This window comes from Dermochelys coriacea, chromosome 7, assembly GCF_009764565.3.
Source record: "Dermochelys coriacea isolate rDerCor1 chromosome 7, rDerCor1.pri.v4, whole genome shotgun sequence".
NCBI classification, from domain to species: Eukaryota; Metazoa; Chordata; order Testudines; family Dermochelyidae; genus Dermochelys; species Dermochelys coriacea.
Window position 1 is genome coordinate 67,060,382 of NC_050074.1, and position 20,075 is coordinate 67,080,456.

The following is a 20,075-nucleotide window of genomic DNA, read 5'->3' on the forward strand; positions in this document are numbered from 1 at the left end:
AGATGTTTCAGAGTAGCAGCCGTGTTAGTCTGTATTCGCAAAAAGAAAAGGAGTACTTGTGGCACCTTAGAGACTAACAAATTTATTTGAGCATAAGCTTTCGTGAGCTACAGCTCACTTCATCTGAGATGACGCTAAAGGTTGCTGTATTTTATTTCCAACCAATTTGAATAGGGACCCCCACCCCCACAGCACCGTGGCCTTTTAAAAATGTATTTGGGAGATCTCTTAACCCAAATGGATCCAAGAGATGAACTCTAAAATATCACTCATTAGAGCTGGATGAAGTGTTCTGAATTTTTGTTTCAGTGAAATTTCAAATTACAACCAAAAAAAGGGGACACATTTTTCATAACACTTTACACAATTTCCCCCCTTTTTTACCAGTTCACCTCTCATAATACTTCCTGAACAATTGTCACCATGATGATCCAGAGGCCAGTATAGATTATTTGCTTCCATTTTTTTAATCTCTGCAGGGCAGGGTCGGTCTCTATTATACGTTTATACAGTACCAACATGATGGGGTTCTAGCCTCTAGGTACTGCTGTGATACAAATAATAAATAATTCTAGTAGGATCCCCGGTTAATGTGTGTGTTAACTATGTATGAAATCTTACCCTCATAGCATAAAAATCTCTCTCTGTTGAAAACATTCTTCATGCTGTGGTCCTCTCTCCCCTTATAACTTTCTTTTGCACAGTGCAGATAATTTAGTACCCTAACTAAAATCCTCATTTGAAGCTCAGATTAAAGTAAGAACAAGTCGTGGTATATTGGCTATACCTGACTTCTGAAATATCGTCTTCTATTGCTTTTATCTGCTTCCTTGCTCTTAACTTTAGAAATAGCCACCATTGTATAGCATCACACTATGCAGCACTATGTGGCATGTAGCTGTTAGCCGAGGATTATGTTTTCTAAGTTAAAGGATATTTTTTTCATACAAATCAATTATTTTAAAGCAGCTGGAGGCTTTGGTTCTGAAAGTTTTTGTTTATTTTCTAGTCTGGTTTTACTGATGTGGAGAGCTGAAAACAGCTGGTTTTGGGAAGGTTAGAAGATTGTCTAAAACAGCTGATATCCCCCCGTGCTTCTCCCCTCCCCCCTCCAAACACACAATTTTTAATAAGCGCAGATGCTGGGACAAATCCGATGAATCTGGTTCATGGAATTCAGTTGGTCCAAATCCAGTCCTAGTCAAGGGACCTGAAAGTTATCTCATGGATGTACAGAGGCCCAAGTGAAATTAAATTGTGGGACCTCAGCCCCGCTCCTTGGGGATTCATAGATACTAAGGTCAGAAGGGACCATTCTGATCATCTAGTCCGACCTCCTGCACAGCTCAGGCCACAGAATCTCACCTACCCACTCCTACGAAAAACCTCACCTATGTCTGAGCTATTGAAGTCCTCAAATTGTGGTTTAAAGACTTCAAGGAGCAGACAAGCCTCCCTCAAGTCAACCATGCCCCATGCTACAGAGGAAGGCGAAACACCTCCAGGGCCTCTCCAATCTGCCCTGGAGGAAAATTCCTTCCAGACCCCATATATGGCAATCAGCTAAACCCTGAGCATATGGGCAAGATTCACCAGCCAGATACTACAGAAAATTCTTTCCTGGGTAACTCAGATCCCATCCATCTAATATCCCATCTCAGGGGATTTGGCCTATTTACCCTGAATATTTAAAGATCAATTACTTATCAAAATCCCATTATCCCATCATACCATCTCCTCCATAAACTTATCAAGTAGAATCTTAAAACCAGATAGATCTTTTGCCCCCACTGCTTCCCTTCCAAAACTTCACTCCTCTGATGGTTAAAAACCTTTGTCTGATTTCAAGTCTAAACTTCCTGGTGGCCAGTTTATACCCATTTGTTCTTGTGTCCACATTGCTGCTGAGCTGAAATAATTCCTCTCCCTCTCCTGTATTTATCCCTTTGATATATTTATATATCACTGAATATAATTGCTTACAGCTAACTGTAGTAGAAACGGAGGTCTCAATCCAACAAAGCAGTGAAGCTTTAGTGCTTACTCCTGAGAGTAGTAAGCAATACGTTCACTAACAAGTGTTTGTAGGATCAAGTTCTTTGATAGTTACCTAAGGTACATAGCTCCACTGTAAACATTCTGCAAAAGAATATTGGATACTGGCGAACCTTTTTTGGGCCAATAGAGCCCTTAGGTCTGTAACAGATGATCCATCCAAGAAGAAAAGAGGTGGCTTGCAAATCAACATCCTTTTGCAGGAGAATTTTAGATTTTACACCTAATTATATTAGATTGAAAAAGTATCCACATCCCTCAAATCAATCTCGTTTGGCGCTAATTGGCCTGCTTCCTGACAGTCCCAACCGAGAGGCCAAGAGCAGGTGGAGCATGGGGAGCAATCTTGCTTTCTCAGCCCTAGAAGCAGACCTCCAAGTCAGGTTGAGAGAGACAGATAGGGCCAGATGGAAGATACTGTTCTCTGTGTATTCCATGGGTAAATGAAAGGTCTCTTACTCAAGAGGTGCCAGAATTCACATATATTTTTTGTAATAATCCAAGGCAAAACACAATGAAGCTTTTTCCGAAGAACAGTTTTTGGCTGCATAGTGGATAATTTGTCAGTTAAAACCACTAATACTGTACCAAAACACTGCTGCTTTGATTTAGTTACCTAACCTGTGTTTCTATTAAACAATTTAGTGACCGGAAAGAGGAGGAAGGAAGGAAAGCCAATTACCTTCCCTGCATTCATAGGATGTTCCCAATTGTGTGTGGAATGGAAGCTGTCTGGAAGATGAGTTAACAGGAGACTTTGTGTTCCATTTGTGTAGGTTAGGGAATGGTGCCACAACCCAGCAAACACAGTGATTTTTGTTCTGCAAGACACCAGGAGGATAAGTGGCAACCCTGGCAAGTGAGAATGTCCCACCACCTCCTACAAAGGAGGAATTAGAAGAGTTCTAGCTAAATTTGAAAATGGTTGCTTTTTTACCCTCACCCACTAACAACCGTAGCCTGGCAAGCCAGCAGCTGGATGCAGAGAATGCACACCGAATTTAGTTCCTCAGCATAAGCTTCTTTGGTTTGGGCTTTGTTTATATAGAGTAATGTATTTTTTTTCTGTGAAAAGGTTAACCTATAAATAGCCCCTTAGTTTTTCACAATTTTAGTAATGGCAATTTTAAAATCCTATACAATGTCTTTTATAACGGTGGGAAAAGATCACATAAACTGACCCTGCCCTACTGCCTCAGTGCTGGGAATCTTTGGCCCATGCATTTGTAAATGCCCTCCTGGTATCAACAGAGTCCTTGCTTGAAAATGTTAACTGGGTTTGCTCGTCGGTTGGCCCAGATCCCCAGATGGTGTAAATCTGTGGAGCTATGTTGCTTTACAGCCGCTAAGGGTCGGGCCCCTTGCTCTTACTCACACACAGCTTCCTTGATGTGGGGAGCCGGATAATACTTTGTGCTATGTACTGATAGTTGGGAATCATGGCTGTGTCAGACATCCTTCCCTACCTTATCTACTCCACTCCACCCCCACCACCTAGTAAACAAAAAGTAACATTGCCCTTCTCTCTTAGAAAGGTGTGTGCTTTGCGAGATTAACACATCAAGAGCACGAAAGACAATGCCAAAAAAAACCCCACCACCCCATCAAAAATCTTTCCTTGGTGTCCAGTGTCTACACATTTTATAACCTTGCTGGCAGCTATTGGCCCAGGCAACCAGACTGAGAACTGTCTGCTGTACTCCCTGCCCCTCACCCCAACCCCTGAGAAACACTATAAATGGTAATCCCTGTACCTCTTTAACTGGATCGGGTTACAACAGAGGGTGAGCGCAGGTTTCTTTCTTCCCAGTCTCTGAGACTCAGACAATATCCTTTTCTGACTCCATTGACTCCCGTTTCAGGATCAAAGTTGGGATTTTTCTCCTTATTGTTTTGCATTTTAAAAAAAGGAAACAAAAACCTGTATATTGATCCGTTAGCGAGGAAATGAGGTGTATTAGTAACAAAAATGTTTCAGAGTAGATAAAACAGGACAAATAGGAGACAAGGAAATATATTAGCTCTTTAAAAAAATGACCAGCCTTCTGTGAAACTGTAACAGCTTGTGTGGTCTCTCAGTGTGAATACTACAGCATACATGGGAATATGTTCTCTAAAATAAAGGGTACATTTTTTTCAGTGTTCAGTAGAAAAACCTAAGTGATATTCTTCCTTAGGTATGTACAATTAGTTCACAGTGGCACAAAGGAGAATTGTGGGTGAACTGAGGGGGCAGGGTGGGTGGGTGCGGAATAAACCTTAGTTACATTTTTACATGTTTGTTTAAGCAAAGTGCTCATCAAAAGCGCAGGACTGATAGTCCCTGCAAACTGAAGTGCTCTGTTTATTCACAGAACACTTACAGCACAGACAGATCCCCCACACCATCTGGCTAATATAGCTTAGCCCAGGGTTTCTCAAACTGGGGTGTGGACTTCTGGAGGGCCTGCAAGGGTACTCCAGGGAGTCAGTGAGTCATATCTGAGGTCGCTGGCCCCACTGATCAACTTCTCCCTCTCACTCCCGGTGTGGGGCCTTGGGTGAAGGGACTGAGCGGGGCAGACTTGGGGGGAAAACCAAAAATTCTTAAATCAAAATGAGGATCCTTGGGTTGCTAAAGTTTGAGACCACTGGTCTGACCGGCCCACACAGGGGTGAGAGGGTAGTTTAGTCTCCATGCTCCCCTTCAGTCCTCTGCTGGGACTGCCCAATGAGTGCTCAACACTGTGGTGTATTTTGGGAGGCAACCCAATAGCCTTATTCACACTGGTAGCTTTCAATAACTGCCAAACAACTGGGCTGGATGTGAGCTAGCCACTAGGAGAATAGTAATAATAAAAGACTGACTGTATATCCCATGACCAGTCCCCCCAACAATCCTGTCATCCCCATTGTAGTATTTGCTTTTTTACTCATTCCTCATAATACCCTTGTGATATTTCAGCCAAGTAAATAATGACTTGAGTCATAGCATCCATTATTTTTCTTAGGCAGTACGAGCAAATTCCAGGCCTCCTGCAAAGTCTTTAGATTGGACCCCTGTAGCCTTAAAAATATCTAGATCCAAAATGTAGAGCTGCCCCAACCCTGAGACTTCCTGGGTGCTGTCTACTGCTTTCTGAATTGGCTCTGTGTGCATACAGCTTTTTATGGCTTTTGTGAAATTCTTGAAGTGAGGAAGGTCAGAAAATCTTTCCATGTAAAAATTACAAGGAAATCACCCCTTTCAAAATACACCTGATATCTTGACATTGGATTGAGGATTGCCTTCATGATGCATGTTAAAGCTGTGTTGAAATAGCCACGTTTATTTCCAGTAATAGGTTAAAGGAAGTATCTGGAGGTTCTCTGGTATCTGGGGTATTTTGCTGTGGTGGGAGTGGAGAGTGCTGTTTCCGCTGCATGTGTCATGTTACATCAGGGTTCACTGAGCAATATCACATCAAGCGATGCTCTTATCACTCGGTTAACCCAACCTAATGGGAAGCACACATCATATTGCTGATTTCTAGAAGCAGATTAGCATTTCTTCCCCGCCCTTCAAAGAAGGAGCTTGCTGAATTGCTGTGGTTTGAATGCTTTCTATTGCCTAGCTGGCCATTCAGCAGGTGCTAAAAAGTCTAATTGTACATGTTTATGTTGCTTCTTTCTTTCTGCAATTGCAAACTAACCTTGGAACCAGACTTTTTCTTTTTCTGTTTTCAGTGCTTAGATTTTTTTTGTAACTTGCCATTTGGTGGAAAGTTGGATTCTTCACATATTTGCATAACTTCTGTTAGCATGAAAATCCTGAAACCATTTGAAAAAAAATCTTCCTACTTTCCAAAATCTCTTGTTGGAGATTAATGTCAGTGTTCCCAATTCATAAGCATAAAAGCACTACACTATTAATGCATTTTGTTAATAGTGTTTAATATGGACTGGAGTTATTGGAGTAAAGGTACTTGAAAGATACTTGAAAAGATAAAGATACTTGAAAGTTGCATAATTCACTAATTTTAAAAATTAATGGCATTTTTCCATAGAGAGTATTTGGGCAGAAACACCTTCTTATTAATTGTTGTAGTTCCAGTACTGCTGTTTTTAATACTGAATTATCCAATAGCTTACACCAATAAAGATAAGGTTGAAAAAGGTCCTTTCTTTACCTTAAAAAAAGTCATGTTTGTTTTAGATTATTGGTTGGTCTTTTCATCAAAAGTGTCCTAGTATCTATTTTGCTCCTATTTTTCCTGAGGCCTGTATAGTTATATATAGGCCTGTATGCTTCCCTCCTTGGTCATTGGAACATCTCTTTGCTGTGGGAAAATATGTTTAGGAAAAGACTTGCTTCTCAAGTCTTCCCATTTATAGACTTTATCAATCAACATTTCTACCATCTTTGATCCTTCATCTTGGTAGGCTGCCCTTCTGATAGGGGCAGTCAGGATGTGAGGGAAAGAGAAAAAGATGTGGCATGGTTTAAACAGGCCAGGAAAAGGAAACGTTTGTTTTGTACCCATGTTTGTGTCAAGGGAAGAATTTGGGTGGCTTGTTACTTGAGAATTGGCTGGGTTTATGAAAGGTGCAGCCTCTTGATTATGATCCTTCAACTCTTTGAGCTCGGCTAGTGGTGAGTGTGCCTATTTCCCAAGTTCTATCAATTGCCTTATTGTTGCACCTGTTTTTAAGGGATGTGTGATTTTTTCATAGAGGGAATGTATGCTCTCAAAGCTTTTAATCTTTAAAGTCTACAATATCAGGAAGAATATTACTCTTCCACGTAATTATCTCATCTGACCTACTGCTAAAAATGGCATGTGATTTTCATGGGTAAATAAAGGCTATAATTTTAACAATACTGGAAATCCAATAGGCTATGGGTCAATCATGCACATGGAATTCTTTGATTAGTAACTGGCCTTCGCTCTGCAATGAATATGTAATACAGATGGTAGCAATGTCTCTGATTTTTGACATCCCGTTTTTGTCTTGTCCATCAAGTTGAATATCTTCACAGGAGCAAGGTTCTGCTTATTTCCTTTCATATGCTTATATGTGGTTGTACAGTAATGAATCCATGTGCTTCAGACAATGGATACAATTAATATATTATCCATGGACAGCTAGATTAGATTAGATCTATCCAAACATGGGGGGAGAGGTAAATACTGAATAATGTTTTTTTATCAATTTTTTTCTTCAAAATTTTCTTACTGTCTCTCTTTTAGCACCATGGTCCTTCCATTTCACACATCTCTGCCATTAAAACTGAAAGAGAACTCTGTTGGTCATGGTGGAACATGCTCCTCCATACACCAGACAAGGAAGGTCCATTCTCATTTATTAATGTGCAGTGCACCAAGACAGCACGCTGTGATACTGACTGCAGTTTCAGAATGTTGGTTAAACCACACAGCAGCATGTGTAGGTGTGCTGGGGCAAAGGGCATGTTGCGGTTCTGAAAGTGGGTAACTGCAGAGAGATTCGATTTTTAAAAAGAAACACAAGTTTTCACCATTTTTATGCATCTTCAAACTGGAGGTTGTGTCTGAGTCTTGAGCTGCACCCCAGGGTATGTTGATTGTTTGCTACATTAGCCTTTTTTTTCTCTAGTGCCAACTGGGTATGCACTATCTACCATGCAAATGGTTAGTGTACCTGACTTAGGTCTTTGGGTGATGGAGTCAGTTGAACAACTGTGGAATATATCCTGCTTGCTAGGTGAGAAGTTAGCCTGACTTTCATTTACTTAATGGTTCAAACCCAATCAGTGTATGAATTGTTTAAGTCCATAAATCTGTTATGTTATTGATGTTAATAATGGATATTGTGTGGATATTCCAATATCCAGATAAAAGTCTGCTGATTAGATTTTGAAAAGCACAGAATTGACTTGGGGTACTAAGTCTTATTTTCAAAGGTGACTTAAGTGCTTAGGATCTGAAATCCCATTAACTTTCAATGAGACTTAGGCCCCTAAGTGCTTATATCACGTTTGGAAATGGGACTTGGGACCAGATTTGTAAAGGTACTGTTTCAGATGCAGATAAACGCCTAGTGGGATTTCCAACAGGATCTAACTCTGATTTCATTTTAGGTGCTTGAATACCTTTGAAATATGGCCAGCAGACTCCTGAGTCACTAAGGCACTTTTGAAAATGTTACTCTATGTTCCTTTTTGCTCTGGCAAGTCCCCAGGTGTCTGTAAGTTTCCACAAATGCTTATTGGCATGTCTCTACAGAGTGTAAGTGCACAGCAAGCTGGAGTGTAAATCTACAGCGCTCTAGCCTGCTGCACATGTGGACCCTCCTATTGTGCACTAAAAATTCCAGAGTCTGCTTCAACCTAGCAGAGTCCACATGGCCAGTCAATGCATGGCAGGCCAGAGCGTTACAGATTTACATCTCAGCTTACCATGTGCTAGCTCTCCATATAGATAAGCCCTGAGAAAAGTCTCTCATCAGCCCTGACATTCTGCTCTGCTAAGGAGGAGAGAGGAAGCTTTTATGATGCCAATTGAAGTAACTTATTTTCCATCAGGTTCTTTAAATGTTGGATCAGCGTAGAGGAAAAACACTGTTATTTCCAAGCAGACATAATAGCAATTTATATTAACAGCATCATGGTGCTCCATGGCATAATTCTTCTTTAGCTGGTATGGGCTAGCTGCCAGAGATCTTCCCGCCCTCCTCCCCACATTTGAGCTGTTTGATTTCTAACTGAAAAAGAAGCTGACATGATAGAGTTGCCCTCCTCCCCCAAATGCATAAAACACAGAAGTACATGGGGTAAGGAAGGGAAGGTAGAAGGGTAATTTCCTTGGGGGAGGGTCACTTCCTATTTGGATGAACTTGTTACAGAAGCAGTGGGGGAGATAGTGCTGCTGAAACTTTGACTTCCAACAGCAACTGTTTTTCTTTGGGTGGGTCTCTGTGTCCTTAGCTGTCTGATTACCTACCAGGAGGTGCCGTTTTGCTACTCTGAGCATTTGATGATTCCTGGTTTTCCTCTCCCCTTTCTCGCTATTTGTGGAAAGCATAATGGCTCCCAAGAAGAGAGTCAGTAGGGCTGCTCAAGAATCTGAGATCAGAACTTTGGCGTTTACTCCAGTTACAAAGTTATTGTTACAGCAGTCTAGACTTGCTGAGATGGGGGTTGGAATCAGAGGTACGGTGACAACTGATTATCCCTTCTTGGTCAGCCTCTCACAGCCAGATAATGAGGAGGAGGTGATACTACAAACAATTCAAGCTTTGGAGCAGTGCATTGGACAGGTAATGTTGTCTAGCCAGTTTAGCTTAGGAAACAAGCATTTTGTTTAACTTGAAATTGAAGCCAGAGGATAGAAATGAGGGAGCAACTAAAAGGAGAGCATCATTTGATGACTCAACAGGCTATGAGGGTTATTTTGGGGCATATCCAACAGGCCCAGCCCTGTAGCACAAGTGACTGAGGAGACCTCCAGGTGTCATGGTCTTCAGGGACACTGCATTCCTGTTCTAGCTCAGGAACTCCTGGGCCAGCCTGCGTTCCCCTTTGGCAGCAGGATTAGAAGGGAGAGGACGTCTTAACCGTCAATTTCCCTCTACTCCTGTCTGAAAGCAGAAGTAAGATTCAGAAGCAACAGTGCAGTGCCTGCTAGAGCTTTAATTAAAGGCAAGTTTTCATTTCACTCCAAACGTGAGAGTCTGAAATGAATCCTGAAAAGGATTTTTTTGAATATGATGCTTACTGGGATGCTTAGCTTATATAAAAATCCAGGATCCCAAATTATTTATTACTCTGTTTTGAAGCAGTCCTACACTGAAAACTGTAAATGCAGATGGAAATGGGCAAAATGTATAGGACTAATAATGTAATAAAAGAGCCCTATTGGAGCCTTTATTGGAGGTACAGAAAGAATAGAACAAACAGGATATATGCCTACAAACTTGTGCACTTCTGTATGGTATTGCTGCCTGCAAACCCTTTTTCCCTTCAGAATTATCAGTCCTATTTTTTTCCAGACTAGGATAGGGATAAACAAGAAGAGGAGAAGGAAAGTGGATGCTTGGACTCTAGGTTTCAGGAAGGTGAATGGCAAGCGTCATTGTAGTGTCCTGGAAAATTAAGGACATTTAATGGTTCTATGGGGTATTTGTCTACTGTTTGTGGTCAAACAAAAGCATTTTTAAATGTTTGTTCGGGGTTTCATGAAAAGGAAATTGATGACTTTTTAAAGATTAAATCAAACTCTGAACAGCTGCCTGCAATGCGAGTTACAAATATTCTTCCTGAAATTGGACTGGACATTGATGATTTAAAAAAAAAAAAAAGTACTGAGTTATAAATCTAATAGTCTCGAGGATTTGACCCCTCAAAACTGAATCTCTGAAACAGTCACTCTATAAGTGATCATAATGTGAGAAATTAAGTTAAATTGCTCAGGTTATGATTTGGAACAAATTTTGAACATTAAGATGTCTTGTGTTGTTTCTCAGGGTAATAATCACTGAATGCTCCTTCGTACTGGAAATCGTAAAATTGCTATTGGTGATGGAACTTTAATTTCCAGTATTAGTTGTAACCTTCAGGTTGGCCATTTAAAACAATGAAGAGGTTAATCAATTACATGTACCTCCTGCTATACATGGCCCTTTCTAAAAATAGCCCAGAGGCTTTCTGACTACATGTTTATCTTTATTTCAGTGAGTATTGCAAATTTTGTCTTTCCTAGGAATACTGAAAAATCATTTCAATGCAGATATTTTATGTACGAATTTGAAACATGTTAAGAATGTATAGGTTGCTGATAGGAGCTGGTGAGAGTAGGACATGTTTGGATGTATGTCTCATTAGAGTGGCATCAGTTCTATTCATTCTATATGGACTATGAGATGAAAATAATAAAGCTAAAACACTGAAGTACAAGAAAGACAGATGATAAATATTTAAGTGTTCAGTAAATGAGTAAAAAACCTTTGAAAAAGTACATGTCAAACCCAATACAGTGTACATAATTTGACTGTTGGCTTTGGATTTCTTACTGTTTTTCAACAAAATCCCTGCCCTTATGCCACTAGAATTGAGAAAATAGAATAAAAATTGAGTTTGGTCCATTGGAAAGAGCAAGGAAATGGGAGTCAGTACTTCTGCTTTCTTTTGCCAACTCTGTGCTTAGCTCCCTTTGTGCTATTGGGCAACTTATTTGATCTCCCTGTACCTCAGCTGTCCCTTCTGCAGTAACACAAGATTAATACTTTCCTATCATCTCGGGGCATTGTGACCTTCATTGATATCTGTAAATCGGTAAGATTCTCCAGTGGAAGGTGCTATAGAATTACTTATCAATTGAATTTAGCACTTGTGTAGCAATCTACGGTTTCCAAAAACTGTTCAGACATTACTTATGAATAAACCCAGATCATTCAAAATGCTGTCATTTCAGCTTCAAATTATATAATTGTTCCTAATGTGGAATTTTGCAGACCGAGGACCCTACTGACCTGTTGTCTCTACATATCCTATTTAAAAATACATTGTGCAAGTAGTTTCTTGTAAACAAGACAAGTAAGCATGTGTGTGGAACAAATCAGCTTCCATCAATAAAATCCATTAACAACTTTACCTGAAGTAAAGGTTTAGATTGTCATCCACATAGGGCGACCTGGTATATTTTGGAGGGAAAGGCTGACAGATACCTTGAGTATGGTAACTCAGAAACATGTTGAGATATTTAAAAACTCAAACGGCCTTGCTAAATGGCACAGGCATTGCAGATGGAAGTTCCTATATCATTAAATTGGTTCCTGGTTAAAGCGCCCCAACATCTTTGCTGAATTTTCTTTGTGTAAACAGCCTGGCTAACTAGAGTGGGCAATATCCAGTATTCACCCACCCAGAATGGAAAGGGGTAAATGTTTCACTGACTCACCCACCCATGGTGTTGTATTTTATTATAACTTTTTATATTGGAAATCAAATGGAGGAGAAGGGGGAAGAGTCTGGTATGAGTACAAATGTTTTCATGAGTCTTACTTAAATTTCACAGCAGACAGGATCTCACAGATCTAAATGGCTTGTAACCTGCCCACTGGAGAGACCCACCCCTTCCCCCATATCACTGTTCTGAAGTTGAGATCAGCAAAGGTGCTCTAGCTTGTCCCCCAGCATAAGATGGAGGGTGGTAGTGAAGAGTGTGTTCTATTTGAAAGCCATTAGCTCTGGAACTCATCCCCCACCCCTCCTACTCCAAAATGGCCCACATTTCTTGACCTTCTGGGGACACTGCAAAATTGTACATCATTGGTAGGTGCTGCTGAAGTTTTGGGGCTTTGTGTGGAATAGGAAGGGGAAGTATATTTTGCTGTGTATTTTCTTGTGGGTATGTTAATTTATGAGTGATATTCTAAGAGACTGCATTTAATTTTTGTTGGGGCACCTAGAACTCATGTACAGGCATTTTATTTTTAATATATTTTGGATGTAAATGTGTAAGTATACATAAAGTTCTCCAGAAGTGCTATATAATCCCAAGTACTAGTGCCTTGAGCTAGCACTGTGAACCAGGTCAAGGTGGCTAGAAAATGAAATTGACCAATCTAGTTTCATTCTCCTATATGAATGTAGTGCACCAGTTAGACATACTAAATGTCAGAAAAAATTTGATATTAATAATCTTAGGCAGTGATGCTTAGACATGAAGATGTGAGGAACCATATAATTATTAAAAATGGTCCTGAAGTGCCACCAAATAACTGTGCCAGGAAATCCTAACTTTACATGTTGATGTTTGCAGTGCAATACTGAAGCTTTGTATCATTATGCCTGGTCAGGAAAATATGATTAAAGATGCAACTTAATAACTATGCTCTGATTATCTTGAGACTCATTGTGGCTTCTTGCTTCTCTTTTGCTTGCCACATTCTTCCCCTCCCAGGGATGTTGGGAAGGAAAGGTACTTTTCTCCTTTCTGAAGGAAGGACTCAAGAAACAGTGTCCATAATGATAATCCAGATGTCCGGCACTTTCCATACAGCCTTGTGTGTCATGGAGCGTTCTTATGATCAACATTGCTCTTGTTCTGCCTTAGAGTAGGCAGAAGGGGAAGCACAAATCAGGCCTCCCTTATGTGTACCACATTGATCTGAGAGCTCCAGGTTGAGTATTACCATTCCTCAGGTGGTGATGGTGACATGGCTAAAGACTGGATTGGCAAATGTTGTTGTAACTGGATATATGCATTACTATTGAGCAAAATGAGCTGTTGCCACTAAAGTGAGCCTGTTTTCTCTGCTGGCTATGAGAATGAGATACCAGGCTCAGGTCTTAAACCACAAAAGCACATTGGCCTGCTTGGCAGAGCAGAGCATAACACAACAGCACCCAATAATTTTTGTTATAGAGAAGGTTCTTTTGTCGTTTTCTGCCTTAATAGCAGACAAAGGTTCTATTGTAAATATTCAGTGTGTACTGCAGCTATTTATATACTAAGCATATAACCCAGAAAAGAGATGCAGCCCTTGTAATTCTGATCAACAAAGTCAAACAGTAATCCTCATTTCAGCTCTTTTAGCTTCTGCTAATGGTTTTCAAGAACAGCCTCATGATGAATATATTGCTGACACATACCATGACTTTTTAAAGTAGGTGGACAAGATGGAGTTGCTCCCAGACACAGATTATCCCCTACCCCCACCCCCACCCCTACTCTCCCTCCGCAGCTCAGAAGCAAATCTTGTGGTTACTAAATTAAGGGACCAACACTGCAAAGTGGTTACGCTGACATTGCTATTTAAATTTTGAAAAATGAATTGGATAAATTCTGGAATCAATTCTGCAAACATCTGTGTATCATTGTGAGAGTGGTCTTTGTTTTGCAAGTGATCCCCTGCCCACAGGGGCAATATTCTATAGACTATTTAACATGAGTTGGAAAGACTCAGTGTGGGCCAGATTCAGTTCTGACCTACAGAGTGGGGTCAGTTACCTGTTTGGGTACAAGCAGGTTGGAAAACAGCTTGTTGAAAACTTCAGGAAAAAAAGGTAATGAAACATTTTTCCATGAACATTCTTTAGCTGAAACTTCAAATTTTTGAAAAATTTCAACCACTCTATAAACTGAACAAAACCCAGCAACAGAATTTGAAAAATTCTTTGTCAAAATTTCCAAAATATTTGTGCAGCCCTAGAAATTGATTTGGTGTGCATTGGCCAAGCAAAAAAAAAGAATGTCACTTATAAATGGTGGGGAAGCAAATGGGGCTTGGCAATAAATGTGTTTGTATAAGGTTAAGAAGCAGAAAAGGTGTAATAGGAAAGCAGGGGGATAATTAAGCTTGGAAGCACTGCTTTATTTTGTACACTCTAGGTGCTTTTCCTGTTAACCCATAGTATGGTCTATTGGTGTGTACACTGAGAACATTTTGCATGTCTGCTGAATTCTGCATCAATATAAGTTACTCTGCCTCACTGATTACTATACAATTCCTTGTGCCTATTTTCAACACTGAATTTTGCTCAGAGATTTCCATGGGAGTGACACCTACTTACCCATTTGAATTTGACCCTGCTTGTCTGTGCTGACCTTTTTTTCCTGTTTTCATATAAATACTCTCGATAAAGATGTTCTTTCCTTGCTCATTATTTATTGTTTTCCTTCCCTTGAAATGGGAACTGCAAATACTGAAATGTATCAAAGGCGGTCTGCTTTCACTGTATCTTCTCTTAGTAGCTGTGGATTTAATTCCTAGGTCTGTGGCCTTGTATGAGTCATTTAATCTGTTGTGCCTCAGTTTACCCATTGATAATAGGGAGTGTTTGGAAGTTTAATAAACATTTGTAGGGCAATTTGAGAGCCTCTGATGAAAGATGCTCCATATAAGTGCAAGATAGACTTATTGTTTAAAGACTAGTCTGAATGAGAAAAGCATCTGAATGTTGGAAAAGGATGCAAAGTTCACAGCTTGAGTCTTTTTATTTGCCTAAATATAAAACAATCTTTGCTCCAGAAGGAGTCTGTAGAGCTATTCCTTTTAGAGAATTGCACTATGTATAACTATATGTAGATAAGCACAGTTTGATTCCCTAGAAGAAAGAAAATAGCTCAATATTTCCCTCTATCCTCCTGAAGAAAGAGAGGACATTTTGATTCTTGGTTTCAGTTGTGTTTTTAATTTACTAAGTATAGTTCCTTACATATACAGACTCTCAGATATATAATCACATTACTTAGCTGTCACAAAAGAGAAAAAACACCTATTTTGGGTCATGGCTTTTTCCGTTTTAGAAGCACATCAGCAATTAGTGGCTGATATTTCTACAACACCACTTTAGTTCCATAAGAGCCAATGAAGGGCATGTCTGGGAGTGAGAAAGGGACTTAATTCATGAATGAAGAACCATAGCAGTTATCCATGCATGAGAGGGAGGGGATCATGGCTGGGCTTACTCACTGAGCCGCTTGAGCTTTTAGACTAACAAAAGGCTGTATTAATGAATTACAGTGAATGATCATGGCTAATATGCAGGTTCTTTGCTTTTTGCATGTAGTGCTGAGTGACTTGTCAAAAATATAGGTCTAATAGCCACATATTTATATGCTATACACAGAGAACTGTCTGGTCTTCTATCAGTTAGTCAATGGCAAGGATGTCTGAATGAGACTTATGTTTACATTATTTAGACGGGCAATTTATTTTAATTTCAGCGTTAAGCTTGCTTTATCTAGTACACAGGACCACACTCATTCTGCTCCAGTATTGTTTAAGTTGCAGGGAATCCTTCTCAGCTTTCCTGTTTGTTTTTTGCTGTTCTGTATGTGTATTCAAGGGTGCAGTATATTTTCATTAAACACAGCAAAAAGCAAGTCCAAGTGAATATTAAGATGGAGAAAATGATTAGAAAACATTGACTGATTTTAGATAGAAATGATAGTTTTTGATCTTCAGCCAAAAAAGTTTTCTTGGCTGGTTGACTCTGCAAAAGCAGCTGGACTCCATGTCTTCCGTATTAAAGGAATAGGTTAAGGGATTGCCAGAGATGGAGAAAATACTTTTAGAGGTAGATAAGTTTGGCCAGATTTTCAGCTGGTGTTAATTGACTTCTCTGCAAAGGAACTAGGCCAATTTCAGTGTTGCCAACTCTTGAGATTTTAATATAGAGTCTCATGATATTTGGTGAATATCTTTTTTAATCCCCAGCTTTTGGAGTCATGGGTTAGTTTCTGAATGTAGAAAAGGCAACATATGACTAGTTGGAGCAAGTTGATACTATATGTCTTTTTCCACGCAGTGAAAATATCCATTTGTTGGTAGTTGTTTTCTTCTACTCTAATACAAAATTGCAACGCTTCGTGTGGCTAGTGAAGCCAGACAGTAGGCGGGGGCCAAAGTGGCTATCCATGTGAGAAATGCAGTGACTGTAGGCCACTGTTAATTAACCTAGAATCTAGCAACATGTCTTAGTGTCTGTGTGATTAGTTACGTTATCATTCAGCAGTTCAATTAAAGCGAGACGTGAGACATAGAGCAGACATAACTGGGTAAAATAAACACACGACTTGAGTCAGCCTTCATAATTTCGTGCAACATCACATAAATAAATGCAATAACTTGTTTAGCATAGTTAAGCAGTTTGCTACTCAAAAGCACCCTATTTGCATGACATCCCATTTGAGCAGCAGTTAAGCTATGGTAAATTAGTTCTGTGTTTTCAGAGCCTGGCATGTTCCAAAGAAAAGAAAAAAAATATTTCCCCCCCTCAAAAATATGCAAGCTTGTAAATTAAAATTCCACGTTTAATTTCCATAGCAACATATAAAAACACAGAGTCTGCACTGAAATTATTTTGTTTTCCACATTATTGCTGTCATGTTAGTGGCGTCTTGATATATGCATGATAACTTTAACCCTCTGTAATTACTCTTAATTTTGCACTGTTGTTGTCCTAGTATTTACTGCATTGCTGTATCTACAACATGTTGGTATACATCTGGGTTGTAATCTTCTATATTTAGAAGAGATATACCTGGTATCCTAGCCGTATTTCATTCCAGGTAACTGATTTCTGTCTTCCTAAATTTTTTTTTCAAGGTTTCAGTTGTATAAGGCATGCATTTTGGTGTGGGGGTGTAGAGAACGCAGTATATAAAGGGTATATGACTTTGTTTTACTGTGCTTTGGGATCTTTTGAAAATTAAAAATCTTTTTTACATATGCCTGTCTTGCACATATGTGTGCATGAACTGACATATACTGGTGTGTGGGTGCAGATTGATGTGCATGTGGTTACATATTGTAGGCTGGGGTAGTCAATAGGCGGGCCAAATCCAGACTGCCAGTTGCTTTTGGACGGACCCCCAAATCTTTTTATTTACTTACCCTTGGTGTTATTTTTTTATTATTTTCTATGGAGAGTGGACCTTGACTATATCTTTGCCCAAGAAATTTGGATCTTGATCAAAAATAATTACCTATCCCTGTTGTAGGCCTACAGGTGAGCGGTTTCAGATGTCAGGGCCTTGCGGGTTGAATTCCCATTGAAGGAGAAATCAGTGATGCAGAGTTTAGGTATAATCTTAATGCAGCTTGTTTTATTTACACATATATAACAGTTCCAAAGCAGAGGTGCTCACAGACAACTTATAGATAATTCTCTCTTTCAGGAATCTCAGCCCAACCACCAATTCCTACTTCCCAGGGAACAACTCTGCCTCAAGAAGTTAGTGAGATATTAAGGCAGAGAAAGAAGTCCCTAGCTTCTTGCCATAGCTCCCCACGGAAGATACTGCATTAATAAATAAATAAATAAAATTTGCTTGCAAGAAAAAGAGTTTGGGAGAGTGGCAGCACCACCTGGTGATTCCTGCCCATAACAATATGTAGTCGCATGTCGCTGATTTTTGTGCATTTGAGTCTTTCATTGAGTTAAGTCAGCTGGAGTCCTAAGAAGCACTTAATTATAACAACTCAGCTCTGGAAACTTCACTTGAAGGTTCTGATAGGTTGTGAAATAATGAAATTGTGATGTTTTTCAATAGCTGTTTTATAGTAAAATTAAGTAATACTGAAGATCAGTCTTGTAAATAACTGATTCTTACAGTTTGTCTTGGTTTGTTTGTTTCTATTTTAGATTGTGAGTTCCCTGCGACTACCTTGATACAAGTGTCTTCTGCACTGTTGAGCTCATTGCTGGTGATGAAAAAATAATAAGTAACACATATTTAAACATCATGGTTGTAGGTTAAATATTGTAGTTCTCTTGTAGAACCTCTGGGCTTAGAGCTCTGCCAGCCTGTTAATGTTTTGTGTGCTTACTGTATTAGACGTAATAGCCCAAAGTGAGTTCTGAAGTCTTCAGTTTTTTTATAGTAGTAGTAGTAGTAGTAGTAGTAGTTTTTAATGTTTTCTTGCATAAGGCAACATTTCCTAGGATGTAATCTTTTCTTCATATTTATGTTTTGGTTCATGTGTGGTTTCCTTTCAGCTCCCCATTCCTACCCACACAAAACATCTTTGGTCTCTGAAATCCTGAGAAATTTCAGGGAACCCTCCCTTCCCCATTTATTTTAAAAAATATTTCTGATAAAATTAGAAAGAGGATGGAGACCTAACCCATGAATGTTTTGGCAAATTCTTTTCTTCCTTTAGATTAGTTGGGACTTTTGTCTTTGACAGAATTGACAAAGGGTGGGGGGTTATTCATCTTGCATAACTAACCTATAAATTAATTTTCAGTAGCACAGTTGCTGTGTAGGATGTCAAGTTTTCAGCATGCTGTGTGTGTATATAAAATTGTTTTTTTTGTAGAGACCCATCTTTTAGTGGTTCATTTATGATAGGTTCCTACTGTGCTTGACCATGCCAAAAAAAAAAAAAAAACCTAAGTGGAATGGGTTGATAAGATGGAGACTTGACTGAGAGTTGCATAATGAATAATTAATTGAAGTCCAAGTCACCATCGACATTGCCTTAGTAGCTTCACTTTGAGGTAGCTTCTACTGTGACATATCCCACTGAGATGAGTATATATCTCTAGAGTGAAGTTTAAAAATGAAACAAATTTATTTCTGTCCTTTACTCCTGTAAAAGCATATTGATTTTTTGATAGCCTCACATTAAACAGGTGTCAGTGTATGATACAGTGAAGTGAAAACTGAACCCATGTTTAAGGCCTCTTTAATGGTGGCCTAAATCTTCAAAAATGGTAAATGATTGAGTGCCTCCATTTGTGGGTGTCCAACTTGACTTCTTAAGGAGGCCTGATTTTTCAGAGGGAAGGTGCTCAGCACTTCTGCAAATCAGGCCCCTTTAAGATACCTCAAGTTCAGCACCCAAAAGTTGAGCCACAAGACTTACCTGCTGATCAATAAAACAAAAATAATTATTTTTTTCCATATTCTGAGTGTGTGGTCACTGTAGGAGGAGTTGGTGAAGTGATACTGAAATGCATTTTGTGCCCAATGATCTCAAACCACAAATAAAAAATAGCCATGTTGTTCTGTGCTTTGTGTTCAGGATTGGTGAGTTCTTTGCTCTCAATGCAGGATGTGTCCGATGGAAATATCACTTACAAAACCATATATGATTAAAAATATGTATTAGGGTATGTCTACACTTACCTCCGGGGCAATCGATCCAGTGGGGGTCGATTTATTGAGTCTAATGAAGACACGATAAATTGACCGCCAAGCACTCTCCCGTCGACTCCGGTACGCCACCGGAGCGAGAAGCGTAGGCGGAGTCAATGGGGGAGCATCAGCAGTTGACCTACCGCAGTGAAGACACCGCGGTAAGTAGCTCTAAGTACGTCGACTTCAGCTACGCTATTTTCATAGCTGAAGTTGCGTAATTTAGACCGACTTAGCTCTGCGCAAACCCTTCCCTCCCCCCAGTGTAGACCAGGCCTTAGTCTTGGTGGCGAAACCTACAATGCCCAACAACACGTCCACACCACATTTCCTCTCTATTATATTTAACGTTGGTTTTGTGTTATTGAGGTTGCAACATGCGATCATTTTGCTGCCACTGCAGCACATGATTATCACAGTACGATTTGT

At 39.6% G+C, this 20,075-nt stretch overlaps 1 protein-coding gene across 32 annotated transcripts in view; it reads left to right on the forward strand.

Annotated features, from left to right (window-relative positions):
• ZMIZ1 (zinc finger MIZ-type containing 1) overlaps positions 1-20,075 on the forward strand; it is a 504,711-nt gene that overhangs the window by 281,824 nt on the left and 202,812 nt on the right. The gene's annotated exons all lie outside the window — the stretch shown is intronic.